Source organism: Haemaphysalis longicornis, unplaced genomic scaffold, assembly GCF_048455015.1.
Source record: "Haemaphysalis longicornis isolate Haplotype H1 unplaced genomic scaffold, Haemaphysalis longicornis Haplotype H1 scaffold_9, whole genome shotgun sequence".
Lineage (NCBI taxonomy): Eukaryota > Metazoa > Arthropoda > Arachnida > Ixodida > Ixodidae > Haemaphysalis > Haemaphysalis longicornis.
The window spans coordinates 158,427,321-158,446,509 of NW_027526460.1; positions in this window are offsets into that span (position 1 = coordinate 158,427,321).

Sequence of the window (19,189 nt, forward strand, 5' to 3'; positions counted from 1 at the left end):
GACCGCTCAAGCACACATACCAGCGCACCGAGCCAAGTGCACCTACCCAGCTCACCGACGTCAGCGACTCCCACACGTGAGCGCGAACTTTGTTGCGTAGGACATTAACTCTCTTGACTTGATTAGGTTAATGCTGATTTATCTATTTTGTCAGTTATTTGTCCCGTAAAGACACGTTGTCATTGTCCGCAGCCAACAGCCTCGTCCTTCTCCGTCTGGTCAGATTAACACCTCCCTGTTTGAAAGAACAACCTGTATCACAAAAATGGCGTCCGCGACAGGACTCTTTGAATATATTATAGAGAGTTTACGGGGATGTAATTTTGGCGGAGAGGAGAGTATTTGGCAGCCGACATGGAATTAGAATATTTGTTGAAGATCGGAAAAGGGCTAGGACTGGTGGGCGCTGACCTTAGGGAATGGTTGGAGAGAGAGGTAGACGCTGCTCGCGAAAGAAGGGCCCAGGGCCCACGCGAGAAAACCAGACGTGCGAAGTCCCCAACTCGAACTGGCCACTCTAGACCGCAAGATAGAGCTCGTGAAGAATTCAGCTCAGCTTTCGATTGCAGATATAGACCGTAAAATATTAGAGATAGACAGTTCCCTTGAGGAGAAAGAATGCAGAAAAGAAGGCACCGAACTCTAAGCACACGATGGAAGAGAAGTCGCTTGGGTCGCAAACTGCGATGGTGCCATGGGGACCAAAGACAATAAAGAAAAGCATTTTGAGTGGCAAGCCGCAGAGGTGGAGGCCGTTTCCCAGGCACGAGAAGTTGCACGTGCTCAGTGTGGTACGCAGGCAGACGAGCCGCGTGCTGGAACGCCTACTGTGAATGCGCCGAGTGAGGTTAGCGGTGCACAGCCATGTGACAAGCTATCCGGGCAGTTGGGAACGCGTTCTCTGTCGGAATGCTTCGCTGTCGGACGCAAGGAGCGAGTAATCGAATTGAGCAGAAATGTCCTGCAGGAGTTCATGTTGCCGGGCAAAAAGCTTTTGCCTGGAAAGGGCGGCCAATCTTTAACTGGCGATTCTGAGCGAAAGCGTGCACCCTCTAAAAAACCTGCGAATAAGAGGGAGGCCAAATGGTCAAAGCCTGCAGTTGTTGACAGAGGTGAGAGTCAACCTGAATTTGGATACAGTCCAAATGAACAACTCGAGAAAGTAACGCACCGAAAGAAACAGACGGGCAGAGGACGGTTCCAGATGGATGGAACCAATACTTACCCGCCGCAAAGCCCGCAGGCTGAACTACTACCTGATGTGTCCCGCCGCTTGGGAGCTCACAAATGGGCCCGAAGAATCGCTCGAAAGGGCAAGGTATCCTGAAAAGTCGTGAAGCAGTGGTTTCGAGCGAAACAAATTAACCCGCTTTCGTGAATCAGACGTATGAGCGATGTGAACAGCGCGGTTGTTCAGAGCCATGCGGAGAACGCAGGGAAAGGTGCTGAATGGAAGCGCCGCAAAATAGTGAAAATTAAGCCGACGATCTACGAACCGGTATGAGCTCACGGCATCAACTTGTCTAGAAATCGGATGCCTAAGGGAAAAGGACAGATTTCAATACAGTTGAACACGGATATATCGAACACGGATATATCGAATTATTGTCTATATCGAACAGTGCAAACATCCCCTTGAAAACCCCATGCAAAAGTATAGGGCTGTTGTGCGTGTGTATCGAACTCCTGATCACGGGCAAATTCGATATATCGAATTCCGCGCTGAAGGCTCCCCTGAAAGTTTGCGTCCTCTGGTGGGGTGGAGTTGATGATAATTTTGACTCATCGCAGGCGCTGCCTGGCTTGGTGAGACAGGGGCGGCGTCCGCGGCATTATGTCGCTTCGATGGCCTTCAACAGCTGTTTTCACGCTAGCACGAGGGGCAGCTCCATGATAGCTAGAACGCGGATATTGGTTGGGGCGAAAGGATATAAAGGAGCAAAAGAAATTGACCGGAGGCACTCTTTTTCTGTGACTGAGCTGTTTGGTGGCTCGTGCAGGGGAACCGATGGCGCATTGTGTGTTTGTTTTATACAAGGCATTTATTTCGGAGCAACGAAGGCGGCAATTCGTCGGGTGCAGGCTGCTGAAAAGATGTTGGTTGAAAAGGCATTCGGAATTCCTCGCAGTAGTTTTGAGGGCGATGCACTCATCAACGTTGACGTAAAGGCAAATGCAGCACAACCCGCCCCGGCTATTCCGGAGCGTGTCGGGTGCAAAGCGACTTCGTTGCACGCCTCCAGATGGGGGAGGTGTTCGGTTCGGATATTGAAGATAACGGCATGCAGTGCCTGACAACGTTCCCAACCGCCTACTGCAGCCGAGGTTACGTCAGCGTTATTCGCCTCTGTTGTGGCACAGTGTACAGCGTTGATTTTCTCATTTGTGTGTGTTTGTACTCTTGAAGACAATTTGGCGAACTCTACGATGCAGAAGAAAAAACAAGCGAAGCTCAAAGACATTTCAATGATAATTAAAGTGCGGTGGTCATCATGCTGCGGTTCGAATTTTCCGTGCTTTGATGGTCAAAGCGGTAAATTACCGTTTACCACGACTTCAGAAAACTCTCAGTGATGTGCGGAGTTGTCAGATAATCTTCAGATAGGCGTATTTTATATATCGAATTATCGATATATCAAATTCTTTCACGATCCCCTTGGAGTTCGATATATCCGTGTTCGACTGTATAATTTTTTTTTGAAAGAAAAGTGGCACATTGTGGTGTAATATTTTCAAGGGTTGTACTCTGTGAAAAGGGCCGCCTTGAACTTGAGCCGCCTTGAACCAAGGCCAATTGTCTGGAGTGTGGAATATTTTCGCACAGTGGTAATTTTGTTGTTTGGTATAGTTAGAAGGCGTCTGTTGGTTCGGTTAGCACAATCTTGGTTCTCCTAATGTTTAGGTGTCGCTTTCGTGAAGACATGGTTTGAAAGTGTTAGCCAGTTTTTGTATTCTTAAGTAGCTGGATTTTTAGTTTCTGTGTGTGTGCTTGTTAAGTTGATTATTGTATAGACTGCTGGTATGTGCTCCTTAACAGAACCTGTGTGGATGATCTTAGTGATAGGTGGTGCAGTGCGTGTGCAATGACTGGACACTAGTGTGACTGCAGGAAAACTTCTCACTGGAAGTGCTTTTCCCAGAAAACACTTCTTCTGATGGCGCCAATTGTGAGGAGGCGCGTTTAAGAGCCAGGAGCCAAAGTGAGAAGTGAAGACAACGAAGCTCTCGTGCTGGGGACGGAAGGAAAAAAGAGCACGCCAGGAAAAGAAGGGAGGAGGAGGAAGACGGTGGTGACACGGTCAAGCAGGAAGAACGAGGTTTGGGGGAGTGACCTGCCGGACGCTAACGTTCGGGGAACCTCCGCTCCGAGCCGCGCCTTCCTCCTGGAAACTATCTGCTTGGTGTGAACGCCCAGGAGATCTCCGCACCGAGCTACGCCAGGTCTCTTCGAGCTACTTCGAGTAGCAGCGTCAGAAGGGCTCCGAATCTTCAAGCAAACAGCTTTTTTCATCGACCAGCAGCAGTGCTACCGACTAGGGCCCCGCGTCAGCACACCGCTCAAGCACACTGACCAGCGCACCGACCTAAGTGCACCTACCCAGCTCACCGACGTCAGCGACTCCCACACGTGAGCGCTAACTATTTTGAGGCGCGAACTTTGTTACGTAGGACATTAACTCTCTTGACTTGATTAGGTTAATGCTGATTTATCTATTGTGTCAGTTATTTGTCCCGTAAAGACACGTTGTCCTTGTCCACAGCCAACAGCCTCGTCCTTCTCCGCCTGGTCAGATGATTAACACCTCCCTGTTTGAAAAACCAACCTGCATCACAACTAGTTTTATTCTGTGTTTACATGTTCGTAACTTCCATTGTTAAGCTCAGTATTCTTGCTGGTATGAAAAGAATGTGCACTTTCAAATAGCTCATTCTGCAAACTATTGGATTTCGTCGGTCTCAGCCAATTGCAACCAGCTGTGCATAATAAGTCACAAGTTCTAGTGTTGGAAATGAGCTAATGGGTCGCATGGCCATTCTTTTTTTCCTAATTACATAGCTTATTTCACTGAAGTTTGCGACAAAAGTGGTGTCAGTGTAATTCTAACAAGGCAATATTGTGAATGAACCTAACTTGCGTTGTGTTTTTGTTAAGCGACCAGGGTAGTCCTTTTGTGAATTGTTTTAGTAATTCCTTTTCCCATTTGGCATTTCATGTTGAGGCTTTCAGGATGTTTTCTTGCCCCATTTTGGGATCTACTTTCTTGTGTTCCTGGAATGAGTTCTTCGTAGCTGCACATTTAATGCGCTATGAAAACTGCCTTTGCTGAGCCATCAGTTTTGTTAATTCATTATTTACTTGTTTGGTCCTGCCATAATAGCATAGCTAATTTATGTTTTGTCTTCATCCTTTTGAAGAGACACAAACAAAAGAAAATAACACAAAAGATGACCAATGTTTTTTGCATTCATGTGAAGAATATCATGCTGTCTTGTACGTGCACTTTTGCCGCGAGTCGTGCACTGCAAAAAAGTTATGGGCTCTGTTGCCATACCTTATTTGTCTTGCCCCACACTTGTTTTTTATTACCTACTCCCGCTAATTGTGGGCTGGGGAGATTGAAAGTAAACTGGCCTATTGGTATTTGTTTTTGACTTCCATCAGGCTGCATGATGTCAGTGCAATGTGATCACTAGTCCTTCCACTGCATGTTGTCGCTTTGTCGAATGCCATAGAATTGCTCATTCAAGGAATTGGTTTGCTCGAATGCTGTGTTGCCTTCACAGTGTTGGATGCAGTTTGAAAAATGAGTGAAAACTGAAACTTCAGTGAAGTTCGTATACTTTAGAGCCATCTAATTCCTTAGTTCTGATGTACCTAGGCAAAAAAACTAATATCTAAGTCATGTTCACTGTGCAATCATCTTCTTTCTGGTCGTTGCCGTTTTATATTATAGGATAGAAAAAGTGCCTATATTTATATGCTGCCTTTGTTTTGTAGGATGGAAATAGTCAATGCCAAGTAGCTTATGTTCTGTTTTGCAGAGAAAAGCCAGGCTGCCTAAAAAGGTATTTTCATGAATCAACAAATCCAATAAAGCAGCTCACAAGCATTCATAAATAATCTTTTATTGAAGGTATGCATGTTACAGTGGTTGGAACTGAATCCACAGCATAGCAGTGTCAAGGCTGTCGTAATTGCTACCCATACCTGCCATGTTTGCCAGGGCAGTATTAAGGAGATACGGCCAAAGGTGAGGGGGGGGGGAATAAGTAGCAACAAAATGAAAAAATTTTCACGCTTTTTTACTTATTTACATTACATCTGGAACTGAACGGTTTTGTACAAACTACTAACAAGTCACACCACTGATCACTTGCTAAATCTTTGACGTGGCTGACGCCGCCCTTTTCTGGAAATCCTGCAAATACTTTTGAGTGCAACAAATGTCAGCCCCTGTGACACTTCAGCAAAACAACGGGACCAAGGGTCGGGTCGGGCACGGCTGCTTGGAACTTGGTGAGATTTTTAACTGCAGAGCTGGTCAAGCCTGAGCTCTCGCTATAATGAACGTTAAAAAAAACTCCATGGGCTAAGGGGACAGGGAAAACATGCTAGCCGAGAAGTGTGAGAGAAAGTGGCGCGGAGGCAATGAGTCCGCAAGCAGGTTTTGGGAGCGTGCCCTTCAAGAAAAAATACCTCCTGTGGTCAGAATCGAACCTGGGTCCCTCACGTAATGAAACTGACGTCTATCGGATTACGCTGTCATCGCATTCAGGGCGCCCAGAATTTTCTTCGAGTGTGTAGCGGGGGCGTGTGCGGGCACCTCAGAGCCCATGTCTAGCTTCAGTTTATTAAACGCCACAATCTATCAACCACAACGTGTCGCATACTGCACATGAAAATTTTACGGGTACTTTCTTCACTCGTACATGTCGTACCATCATCACTCTGAACCTTCCTTTATTACTGGGGCCTGAAGGTTTGTTAGGATGCAGCACATGCGCATGATGTCACTCATGTCGGGGATAAAGTCACTCGGCACCCTTGCATTCAGAATGTTGAAGAGCTTTATGCGTTGGATCACGCGCTACACATGTGTACAAACTTTAGCGACGTGATACATTTGTAGCATTTCCTCGTGCGTGAATTGGGCATTGCCTTGCGAAAAAGGGGGTATAACGAGAACGGCTTTTTGCCCTTGCACTGCTGCCCTGATGCCAGGAAATCCTTTGTCAGCCAACACGACATCTCCTGGCTCAACTCGGTTGAGAAAACCCGAGTCCACTATAATGTATGTATGCGAGGCTCTGCCCCCATACGCTTTGGACACAAACCTCATCGTTCCATTTGGCAGGATTGCAACAAGAAACTTTAAGGTGTAGCTGCCCTTGTAGTGTGAAAACAACGCTCTCTGCTGCTCGATGGTGGGGCGATCCTCTGTCCTTAGCTCGGTGCAGTCGATAATAAACCGACACTCTGGGTAGTGCACCCTAAAGCAAGCAGGCATGAATGCCTGCGCTACAGCGGGTCGGTGGTTCAGGTATCCACGGCTCCATGGCCCTGAGCAAGTTGCTTAATATGAAGTAGAATATCCGACTCGCAGTTGCCCTGTGGATGCCCAATAACACACCGATGTTGGCAAAAGACAGGCCCAGCTTCATCTTCATTAAAAAAATAACGAGGTTTTGAGAAATAGGCACATAGGTACTTCTAACCACCAGTGGTGCCAACAGTGACAATAGGAGCGCAAATCCATTGCCATTTACGCCACAAAGCTCCGCAAAGAAATCTTCGCTTTCATTTAGGGACCTGTACCCAGTAAATACAGAGCTTCGCTCCTCATGGCCACAAGCAACTGTGCGCTTCGGAATAACGTCTACCTGCGTAGCACAATCTTGACTGCCAACATGGCACACTTGGGTTGATGCTGTGCCATTCGACGTCAACGACAAGAAGATCTTGCAGGAGCCTTTGCACAAATCAACGTCGGTGTGAGTCGTCTGCAAAAGATGTTGCACATACTGACGTGAAAACTCTGAATGTCATCAAATAAACCTGCAATCATGCTGCCAAAGTGAAATACAAACAGTTGAGCAGTGTGATAATCACAGTGCCACTAAGTAAAAGTGGGTTGATTTAAGACAACAATGAAAGCCTCGCCACTCGCGACAGATGAAATAACAAAGTTAGGGAAAAAACAGTTTTGTGATTTTGGTGCAAAATGGGAGCAGAGTACCAAGAACCGCCGGTCGCAAAGTGTAATCATAAAAAGAAGCATGTAGGCGGCTCACCACAGATACGGAGCCCGTGCTTTCTTGTACTGGCGCTGCTTCACTGACAACAAAGGAAAGCAAGTATTCACTTTCAGCATCTTCAGCAAAGTCCCGTGACCCATCTCCCTGCGGCAACGAAGCATCTGTCGCGATGTCTGTACTCGACGCAACGGCTCTTACACGGGCAGAAACGCTCAGACCTAGAAAGTGGTAAGCAGCGATGAGCATCGGAACGCTGGAGAACGAACAAGTATACGCATCGCCAAAACATAAGCAAAACGTCATACTAATGTACAGGGTATACGACGTTCGGCGACAAAAAAGGCCGTTCACAGTGACATTTACCAAACATGATTAACGCACGCATTTGCGCTTATTTTGTTTAGCCGCGGCCGGTCTGGACGTGCTCGGGAGCGCGTCCAGACCGTCCGTGGTTCAGCCGGCGGTACTTGCCCCTGGAATCTCGTGGCACCCTGAACGTGGCCCCCCCTGGCGGCGGACTGGGCTGTGTCGGTCGGTTTCGGCTGTCCTGCTTTGGTCCGTCGCAAAGACAGGAGTCAGTGGTGCGCCAGGCCCACTGTATAGGGTATTCAATGCCCATGGGAGTTTGCAGCAGCTCCCAAGGCACTTTGAGGGCAAGTGCCTTCCAAGAACACCGATGCGGGATGCGGATGCAGGCCCGGACAGCCTGGGTGGCTACCGAGGTTGCTGCTTGGAATGGCAATTCGCAAAAATTTTCGGCCGAAATTTGTGTGGATCAACTAAGACTCTCTTTGGCTAAAGGAAGTAATGAGCCCCCGTAATCCAGCGTAGGAGGAGGCCAAAGGCTAGAGGTGGTAACGCGCCCCTGCCAGCCATTGTGGGAGGAGGCCCGGGGGTCTATGTTGCGAAGTTCTGACTGCGCTCAAGTAGTACAGTTCGTCTATGCTGGGCGCACCATTGCTGAAGCAAGGGGTATACCAGGGGTGTTGCGAACCTCAGTAACCGTTGCTTGGAAGGGGCCTTAAGGCGAACTGGTCTGCAGGCCGAGGGTTGTGGCCCTTGTAACTTGTCTTGGGGGCGACAGCGCAGGAGTGCGGGGAGTTCTGCAGAAAAGAGTCCTCCGAAATTCTAGGACACAGCACCTTCAGCACGGGGATCGTGCTCCTAGTTGCCACCACGGAGGTTCCTGGTCACGAGAATCAGGTCATTTGCAAGGGTTGGTGGCTGCGTACTATACACTCTCTTGGTGAAGCAGTTGGGGCTTAAAGTGGTCACGGTCGATCAACTATGACTCTCTGGCTAGGGGAAGTAACGAGCCCCCGTAATCCATCGTGAGAGGAAGCCAAGGCCGGGGGTGGTAACGCGCCCCTGTAATCCAGCGTGGGAGGAGGCCGGAGGGTCAACGTTGCTAACTATTGCGCTCACGTGTACAGTTCGCCTACAGGCCGGGGTGGAGTGAACCCTGTAACCCACAATGCGAGAGGAGGCATAGATGCGAACCGGTCACTGGCCGAGGGATAGACGGTCCCTTGTAACCGCAGTCTCAGGGGCGGGCGGTACAGTCTTTATGTGAGGCCGGGAGCGCCGAAACTCCTGTAACCCACAACGCGTGAGGGGGCGTAAGTACTGGCCGGTCCGTCACTCCAAGGGAAATGGTTGACCCCTCGTAACCTGAAGCCTCGGGGCGAGAGCGCAGTTATACCAGTCCCAGCAATGGGCAGTCATGGTAACTACGACTCCTGTTGGCTAGGGTATGAGCCAACTACCGGGGGTGGTAACGCGCCCCTGTAATTCAGTGTGAGAGGAGGCTGGGAGTTTAATGTTCCCATCAGCAAATACTGCACTCAACCGTACAGTCCGTATGAGAGGCCGGGGGCGGTGCAACCTCAGTAACCTAGAAAGGGATATGGGGCCCAAGTGCGGACTGTTCGCTGGTCGAGGGACTGACGAACCCTTGTAACCTAATGTCTCAGGGGCGAAGTGGTACAGCAGCCAGAGGCCGGGAGCGTAGCAACTTCTGTAACCCACAACGCGAGAGGGGGCTAAGCCGACGGCCTTGGACAAGCCGTCGTGACCTGAAGTCTTAGGGGCGAGAGTGCAGAGTTGCTTCTCAGGACCATCGACCGTGTACAATGAGTAAACTCCGGCAGCAAATCCCGGGGTTTGGGAGGTACTACGCTTCCAGCCCTCAGCTAGGCTGACTTTCCTGTCTCCCATGGTCGGGGAGAAGTTCAAAAGCCCAAATGGTGAGCGGTTACCCCGTGCAGGGGCCGCGAGATTGGCAATATTGGCATTTTCTGATGCCCTCCCTGAGTACAACTCAGTCCTGAAAAGGAGCCGGACATCAAGGATCAGATCAAAAGCCTGCTGTACCCATTCCCTTCCTACTTGCCACAACACTTCCCTTCTACCACTTCCCTTTCCCTCATCCCGGCCCGCTTTCCTGGCTGTGGTGTCGCTTAGTACCATTTTCCCGGTTTATTTTATTTCCACCTTCGGGTGGTTCAAACCTCTCTTGCCGTTTGGCCTATTCATTTATTTTACAATTGGCAAAGAATAGGTATACGCAAGTGGTACCGGCTGAGGCAGTTTTATTTTACAATCCTTTTCAGAGCCTGAATATAGTTTACGTAACCCAGGCCGCTGTCTCGTCTACCGTAGCACGCAGAGATTTCTGGGACGTAAGCTGGGTGATGGCGACCGAGCTTTTGTCGTTGCCGACGAAGTGCGCGCTGAATATGCGTGTTTCGTCACGCACTGGCTGCCACAGGTCCCCGTTTGGGCTGATCGCGGACGCGAAGAGACAGAAGATCGCCAAATATAAACCATATTTGCAAAAAAACAGCATAACAGACTTCTTCTGGGCCCGTAATAAGCCATTATTTACGTCGCACGTCGTACTGCTCGGATCCATCGTCGTTTTCGTACGGTTTGGTACGGTTTCCAGGGGAACCGATAGAACGTGATCTTCGGAAGCTTGTCCAGTGTGTTTTTATAGCTGTTGTGACAGCCGTAAACACAGCAGTACACAGAAGTACTCATTCCGATATCCACTTTATCGCAACCACGCGGAAATCTCCGCACGGGTGCACGGCGCGGACGGGCGGAAACATCCGAACAACGACGACGTCGCCGTAAGGCGGCGCTGCGATCTCGCTCTGAACACCAGCACACGGAGCCTATATCGCCAACGGATTGCCCATTTTTCGCCGCCTGTCTGTCGTCGCCGGCCATCACCGGGAGGCGTTCGCAGTTTTTCCGCTAGAATTTCGCTCTGTGGGCCACGCTTTAATCACTGTTGCGTTGCTTTTATAACCATTGTGCATTTTGGCCTGTTTCTGCACGTTTCAATTTTTGTTCTTCAGGAGAAAACCGTACAGGTTCTGTACAGGTTCTATCAAACAGCTAAATTTCTAAATATCAGAAACAACCAGCTCAAATACACTCACTCGCTCACACACACACACACACACACACACACACGCACCATATATATATATATATAAATCTAGAGCAAGATAAACTCACAAAGCGCGCAGAAATAGTACAATAGTCGGATACACAGCAAGAACAATAACAAAGAAGGTTTACTTACGTAGCCGCAACGGGACTTGCCTTCATCAGAGTACAGTTACATAGCAAAATCATGTAACTGTACTCTGATGAAGGCAAGTCCCGTTGCCTCTACGTAATTAAACCTTCTTTGTTATTGTTCTTGCTGTGTATCCGACACTTTACGTATTCTATATATATTTATAGTGACCTCAGTGTACACGAAGCCAACAGACCGACATCAATACTTGCATTTCAAAAGCAACCACGTTAAACACTGTAAACTCGGCATACCATACAGTCAGTTTCTGCGTTTTAGAAGGATATGCTCTGACTTAGCTGATTTTGCCTCTAACAGTCAACAACTAACTAATGACCTAACACGACAACTACACCCACCGTCTGTCATCAGTGATGCTATTAGAAAGTATGAAAAACAGGACCGCCGCCACCTGATAACTAACTCAAAAGCCTAATCTTTGAATACGACTTCCAACCTTATTCTAACATATGCCGCTTCGTCCTCCAGCGTAAACTGCATACTCAGAAAGCACCACAACATTCTACTTCAAAGCGAAAGGCTGCGACGTGTTTTTCCTGAGCCTCCCGCGTCGTGTACCGACGTGCAAGGAACATCAGAGATATTGTAACGTCATCTAAGGTCAACACCCCCAGTTTCACAGGCAGCGGACCCTCCAATAACCCTTGGTGCAAGCTGCGCCCCATGATGACTAAAGCCTCTGTCGCCAACAGCACCACGTCTTCATTCTCTTTCTCGAAAAGAGGAAACACTGACTGTGACAACGCAAACATTGTCTACCTTCTTGAATGCACCATATGCCACGCCCACTACCTTGGTCAAACTGAGCATCCATTTAGAATGAGAATCAACAACCACCGAGCTCACATAAAGTCCCTACCACACCTTCCCCTATCTAAACATGTAAACAATCTAGGCCACCCCTTCCACGCTTTCACAGCCACGGTGCTTCAGTCCAATTTCAAAACGTATTATGACCGCGAAGCCCGTGAATCGTACCTTCTTTGCAAGTTTAACACTGTCTTGAGCGGCATAACTAAAAACACAGGCCGATTGTCTTGCTTGCCCAATCAGGCGGCACCGGGGAAGGTCGATGCAGCGAGCAATTGAGAAACTTTGGTCTCAAAGAGAAGCGCTTTTACTTCCTCTTGCCTCCTTTTTAGATGCGACGCATCTCTTGCGCTCAGGCATGTCCCTCCTGCGTCCTTGTCGCGGCGTCCATCCGCATCCCTTCTCCGTTCTTCTCTCCCACAGCTGTGTGCAACACTCTCACTCCGGCTCATTAGCATACCACAGCTGGCGCGCTTGTTTTGGCGCGCTTCGCTGCGTAACGCTGCATTAACAACTGCTCCGGCGCGCGCAAGTGCGCGCATGCGCGACGCACACCTCCTGCGCATGTGCAACTCCCCCCCGTTCTTCTCTCCAATAGCTGTTTGCAACACTCTCACTCCGTCGCATTAGCATAACAACAACAGCTGCGCGCGTGCTTCGCTCCGCTCGCGTCTGCTCCGATGCGCAAGTGCGCGCATGCGCGACTCTCCTCCGGTGTCTCTTCTCCTTCAGGCGCTGTGAATATAAAGCGGGTAGCGCGCTGCGGCGGTTCAGTCAGCGCTCGCTCTCGTTCGACTCCGCGTGACTTTGCTTGACGACTCCGGGCGTGACTTGATTCTTCCGATGAAGACATGATGGAAGCGACTGTCCCTTCAGCGAGTGGGCTGACACAATCCAATACCAGCGTCAGCCCAAACGCTCAAGGCAACGTTACGACCAATTGAACTCCCCGATGCGTCGCATCACATCAGGGTTCCCTCGCGGGAAGATGGGCGTAATTTTTTCAAATCTGTATATAGTGTACTGTGTACGTAGTGTACTTTGTACTGTGTCAGTGGATTGCTTGTGTACAGTTGCCGTACCGTATAGGCACGAATGTACATAGATTTCACCATAGTACCCCTTGCAATATTTTTATAATTATTATTTTGTGTCTATTTGCACTGAACAATTGCTATTGGGTAGATAAAACCGCTTCGTTTTTTTTGTGTGGGTACTTTGTGTATAGTTTTTTCTGTGTGTCTGCATGCGGGTATGCAAAGGAATATGATCTTGCGTGAATGTTCTTCGAGAACTTTATGTGGCACTGTATATCTCACTCTTTGTATGTGTTTCTAGCCTTATGTCCACTTATTTTTCGGTCTTTATGTGATCTATCTTAAATTAGCGTTAGTTTGCGTTGTATTGTCCTTGCATTGCATGACCTTGTCTTTCTGCGTCCGTCTCGTGGATGGCTGTCACGTTTTACACAGGAAAACGTTTCCGCGATTTCACTTCATGTGAAACAACATGTCGTTTGGGGATTTCTTCGAGCCTCTTTCATCCCCACATTCCCCCGCTCTGGTTCCCGCGCCCCTCCGGCTAGAAAATCCCCTCCCCAGAATATATCCCCCTCTTCCTTCCTTTTTTCTTGTTAAGGCTTGCACTAGGCGTCAGTAATTTACTCTGGGCTCTCCCACCCTTTTCTCGTAACCAGTCAATTTCCTCTGGTTCTTTGCATAGTTCTGTATTCTTTAAACTCCCGTGCCCTGATACCTATATGTGGCAGCAATGCTTTCAGAAAATAGCGGCAGGTTGCCGAACCAGGCAGCAGCCGCCAGAAGCAGGTCAAGAAACGAGCAGGAAACGAGCCCCTCCTTAGTCCCTCTCGTTCGTGGTGACCTCAGTGCCATGCAGCCCTTTCCTGTTATCCTATAGCCTCACCTGTCTTGATTACGCCCCATTTCCCCTCTGTTCCCCGGCACCACTACAATACACTTTTTCCCCACCCCTTGCGTTCTGGGGCTTGGTATGCTTCGGTGTCACGTAGAGCCTACGTTTTGTTTGATACTTCTTTTTGCCCGGCCCACAAATGAAATGTATTTAAACCCAACTGATCTGCACTATTTGTACCTTTTAAAAAGACCGGCCCCTGGTCTAAACGTTAGAATAAATATTTTTATGTTTTTCAACGTGACTTCTTTACCGTACAGTTAACCTTATAGCCAGGAACCTTTTCTCTTATATATATATATATATATATATATATATATATATATATATATATTAATTTATATACAAGGCAGCCATTGTTGCCAACGTTTCAGCAAAGAGACTTGCCTTCGTCAGCACCATGACGAAGGCAAGTCTCTATGCTGAAACGTTGGCAACAATCGCTCCCTTGTTTGAAATTTCCTTTTCTTGTGTTTACTACTATCTTCCAAATTTTATTGCTCCTATAGAGAATAACAAAACTTGGAAGATGATATTTTATTTTGTGTGGGGATAACCACAGGACAGGCGGTGACTCTCAACTGAATTCATTGAAAACCCCCAGCGTCAAATTTCGTGGCGACCCCGATAAGGAAAGAAAAAAATCGGATGGAAGTAAACTAGCCGTGATTCTATATGTCCACCACGTCGCATGGTTTGAAGAATGTGGCCGGTCGGTATGCTGTCACGGTGGTTTTTTCCGCCCCGTGTAAACTGGTGGGAAGGTGCGCTGCCGTACAAAGAAAGGCTTCGCTGGAAGGAAGGGCAGCAAAATCAGGGTGTGGCAAAAACCATGAGCACAGATATGTGGTCTGCCAAACCCACGTCATGTAGCAAGTCCCTATTTGTGTGGTGCGTCATCCATAGGCAAGACTGGCAGGTGTGCTAATGTTAGATTGCCAGAGCATGGCCTTTCCTTTGACAAATGTCCGCGACCGCCTTTGCCCTCACACTGCAACAAGTGCGGCTGCCAATCGGTCTTTGAGGAAACTTATATTGTTAGGAAGCACCCGAAGCAGTTACACCCAGAGATAGTTGAAGCCTATCACATTAGCAAAAGGGGCAAAACGTGCGTGCGCCACCCTTTAGTGGTGCTTACTGATAAAGAGGCTCAGTTCATGGATAACGACGAACAAGTCATGTTTCCTCATTTCCTTTTCTCTTTTTCTCTTTCTTTTTCTTCTTTCTACTTCCCTTTTTGTTTATGTATGCTACTTTGGCCCGTGTGGCGTTATTTGCCTTCGGTATAAATGTTTGTGGTGGGTTTTCAATAAATTCCGTTGAGAGTCAGCGTCGGTCCTGTGTGTCCCGTCTTTCGCGCTGTGATTAGTTATGAACACCTACCAACTCGCACAGCTTGCAACTGTCCTATATAGGCATGCTCCTTTAGGCGCCGCCCGGTTTGCCCTTGCCGACGCGACCGCATGCGAGGAGCACCTCTTATACGACGCTGTCGCGACATGGCACAAAGCGCTTCGCGTACTTCATTGTGCATCGCACCTTTGACAACGAAGGTCACAAGCTAAACAACAGCGCTAAACCAGGACCTTTGGTTCTTCTTTGGGTGTAGCCCGAAACAACCCATTCCAGTTTGAACCCGTCCCGCTTGAACCCATTTCCGAAACGCCCTTCCCTTTTGGCCCGTCCCGTGTGCGCCCGTTACCAAAACGCCCGTCCAGTTTGACCGCTTTCTGTTTCAACGCGTTCCCAATACAACCTTCCCGTTTCAACCCGCTCCCAAAATGCCCTTCCCATTTCAAGTCATCGTTTCAACCCAATCGAAATTTCGAAAATATGCGTTACTGTTTTTGAAAGTGTTTCACGAAATGTGCATCCATGAATGGGTCATGCATTAGTGTAAAAACTTCTACGTAGCAATTTATCTGGAATTGAGCATACGGCCGATATTTCTGGGCCATAAAATTTAGCAAATGTCTTTGGCCATTGAAGCGTTTTGAAGAAGGAAATGCTTTCGCATTTATCGTTTGCCTGGCTTCTTCACAGAATCAACGAAATTTGCTCGTTCATTCATGACTCTTGTCAGAAAAGAAACAATAGCGCTGAAACAAATTAAATTATGCTCTCGGAAGACTTTTTTTCTACTACTGTTGCTCCTAACGGCCACCGCGTAGAATTAATCAGTCAGGGCCGGAAATAGTTCACTGACAAAAAACATGTGCAAGAAATATCCTGCATTGATGTGGGTTCCTTACTGAAAAGTTCCGTATATAAGGAATTATGAGAATACGGAGTTCATACGGAGTGTTACACCCCCAAGCGTAATTAATGTAGATATTATTTCCAGAAACACGGGAGTTACATGAGTTCGCACAGTATGAACGTTAGGCACAGTTCTCGTGTTTTTATTTTCAATATTAAGCAAAATCACGCTCCGTATGATTTCCGTATACTCCGTATATACGGAATTTATACGGACAATGATTTCGCGGTTCTAGTGATCATACGGACTTAAAACAGGTGTCAAAGTTTTCAATAGGCATGCACTGTTTCATTTTCATGTGCGTCTCAAAAATATTTCTCGTTTTTTGGCGGCTTTGTGTTATGCTAGGAACGTACTGCGCATTTCCATAATTCCGTATATACGGAAAGTTTCAGGAGGGAAAAATTCCTACAATTGCACGGGTTTTTTTTATAACTGAGAATCGTGTACCAAAGGGAAAATGCAACTATGCAAGGACCCAATCGATGGAACTGCGTGCATTGCATGTCATGCATGTCGGTACTGGAATTTCACGAAAAAGTTCTCAAACTGGCAGGTGGTTCCGGAAAAAAAGCGTAACCGTATTTACGTGACCGTCTACCGTGTTTGCGGGAGCCGACTGCGCATGCGCGAGAGTTACCACGACCGGGAATTACCGCCACAGGCTTTGCCGTCACCAGTGAGCTTCCTGAGCAGACGAAGTGTTCCCTCGCGTATTGATTACAGCAAACGCAGTGCGCTCGGCGCCTCGTGCTTGGTACAGCCGATAAAATCATCTTACTTGATGCTGTTTATCACGTTTTCCGTGTTAAATAATCCTCAGGAGAATGACAAACGACCATTTTTCTCAGATTGGCGAGAAAATAGGCCGCCCCTACTCGTGCTAAGCCTTGCTGGCCTCGAATAATTCAGGTAAGTTTTTGAGCTCGCAGTGCACTTTTAGGCCTCCAAAATTTTGCTGGGCAAGGTAGTGTACGTTACTGAGTAATTACTACAACATAGCTTACTAATTTCTTGCCTAAATATTAGCGCCGGGGCAAATTCTATTTTACCTTGATTCTAACTATACTTGGTAGATGGCAACACCAACACGTTTTCTTTTTAAAGCTCTACAGGTGATAACTACAGTATTCTCAAAACTACAATTATTGTGAATGCTTCACCAGAAAAGCGAAATATTCACGCGACTTTAAACGAAAGCAATAGATATGAGCAACAAAATTATGCGTGATTTGCTTTGAGGCTAATTCATCAGATGTCGCTACCTGTGCCGTGGCGGCCGGAATACCCAAAATGCAAACGGTGGGCTAAACGTGTCCTACCATTTTCCGCGGCAAACAGAAACTCCAGCTTCCGGTAACACTGTAAACGGTAACGCAATCACGCTAATGATATGTTAAAACTCTCGGTTATAGACGGATAACTGCCTAAATGTTTGCTTTTGCTATTACACGTACTGCGTGCCAGCCTATGTATCATCCGTAAAAAGTACATGCAAGAGAATACAGCTTGGGGCTTTCTTAAATGTGTGCAAAGCATTTCCTCGAAGGAAAAATTTCAGATTTAGACTTCAAGGGCCATTATTTTACAGACGTTTGCATAGAAAGTGAGCGTTAGCCACACATGGTGAATAAAAAAGATACTCGCGAAATAACACTTAAAACTTCGGACGGGTTAACCCATAAAGATGACTGCGCTGTTATTCTCTGTGACACCTTCGCGGCGGCAGTGTCCGGTTTCCTCAACAAAGGATCAAATCCTGTTTATCAAGCTAGTGGTTATCTCCCGATGGAAGCAATTCGTTTCGACACAGCAGGCGTACAAAAAATAATAGAAAACCTTAAAGTCTCGTCTTCTTCCGGAATCGACAACATTACTTCTAAGTTTCTAATAAAGACTAAAGTCTACAGCTCCATAATCTTAACAAAAATATTTGAGCAATCTCTGGAAGCAGGCTGTCTTCCGGACGATTGGAGTGTGGGAAGAATTATTCCTTTCTTTAAGTCACGTGATAAACTTTGTCCAGAAAATTATAGACCAGTATCAATCACTTCGATACCATGCAAAATAATGGAACACGTAATTTATTCGCAGCTTGTAAAATTTTTAGAGGGCAATTCTTTTTTTACTGATTCGCAGCATGGATTTCGTAAAAACTTTTCCTGTGAAACGCAACTATTATGTTTTATTCACGATTTGCATTCTATTCTTGACAACGGCACACCCACTGACTGTATCTTTTTAGATTTCTCAAAAGCGTTTGATAAAGTACCTCATGATTTACTCATTTTAAAATTACGGAGCCTCAATATAGATGATAACGTCCTCGCGTGGGTGATTGCTTTTCTCAGTAACCGTTCACAATTTGTAACTGTTAATAACTTTGACTCGCCCAGGGTCCCGGTTGGCTCTGGGGTCCCACAGGGCTCTGTGTTGGGACCATTGCTCTTTCTGGTCTATATAAACGATTTGCCTTTAAACATTACTTCTTCAGTCAGTCTTTTCGCAGATGACTGCGTAATTTATCGGGCAATTAAGGGTCATTCAGACGCTCTAGAATTGCAGGCAGATATGGATCGGGTTCAGAAATGGTGTGAGACTTGGGGCATGACGTTAAACGTTAACAAATGCAGGTACATGCACGTTAACCGTCACAGCACTAGTATCAGGGCGTATCAAATTAATAATGTTCTTCTCGAAGCAGTAACTTCGTATAAGTATCTGGGTATATACATAACTTCTACATTATCTTGGAAGACACACATTGAATATATTGCAGCTACCTTAGAAGAAATTTTAATCAGGCACCCGTTTCCTTGAAACTCTTACTTTATAAAGTATTGGTACGTAGCAAATTAGAATATACGGCATCTGTTTGGGACCCTGGTCATGACTCTCTTATCTACGAATTAGAACGAGTGCAGAATCGGGCAGCGCGTTTCATCCTTTCTAATTACCATCGCACCTCGAGCGTCACATCAATGAAAATCACACTAGCATTACCCCTACTGTCCCTTCGCAGGAAAGTGTTTCGGCTGTGCCAATTTCATAAAATTTACTTCACCAATTCATTACTCAGAAATAGATTATTCGCCCAACCAACTTACGTTTCCACTCGCATTGATCATCGCCATAAAGTAGGACTTCCGTCAGCGCGCACCAAGTGTTTTCAGGAGTCATTTGTGCCAAAAACTTCTGTATGTTGGAATCATCTTCCTCATGATATTGTTGGTATCAAAGATGCTGCTTTATTTAAAGTTGCTGTCACTAATTTCATTTGTACTTAGCCTTAGTTCAACCCTGTAGCAAGCGATGTT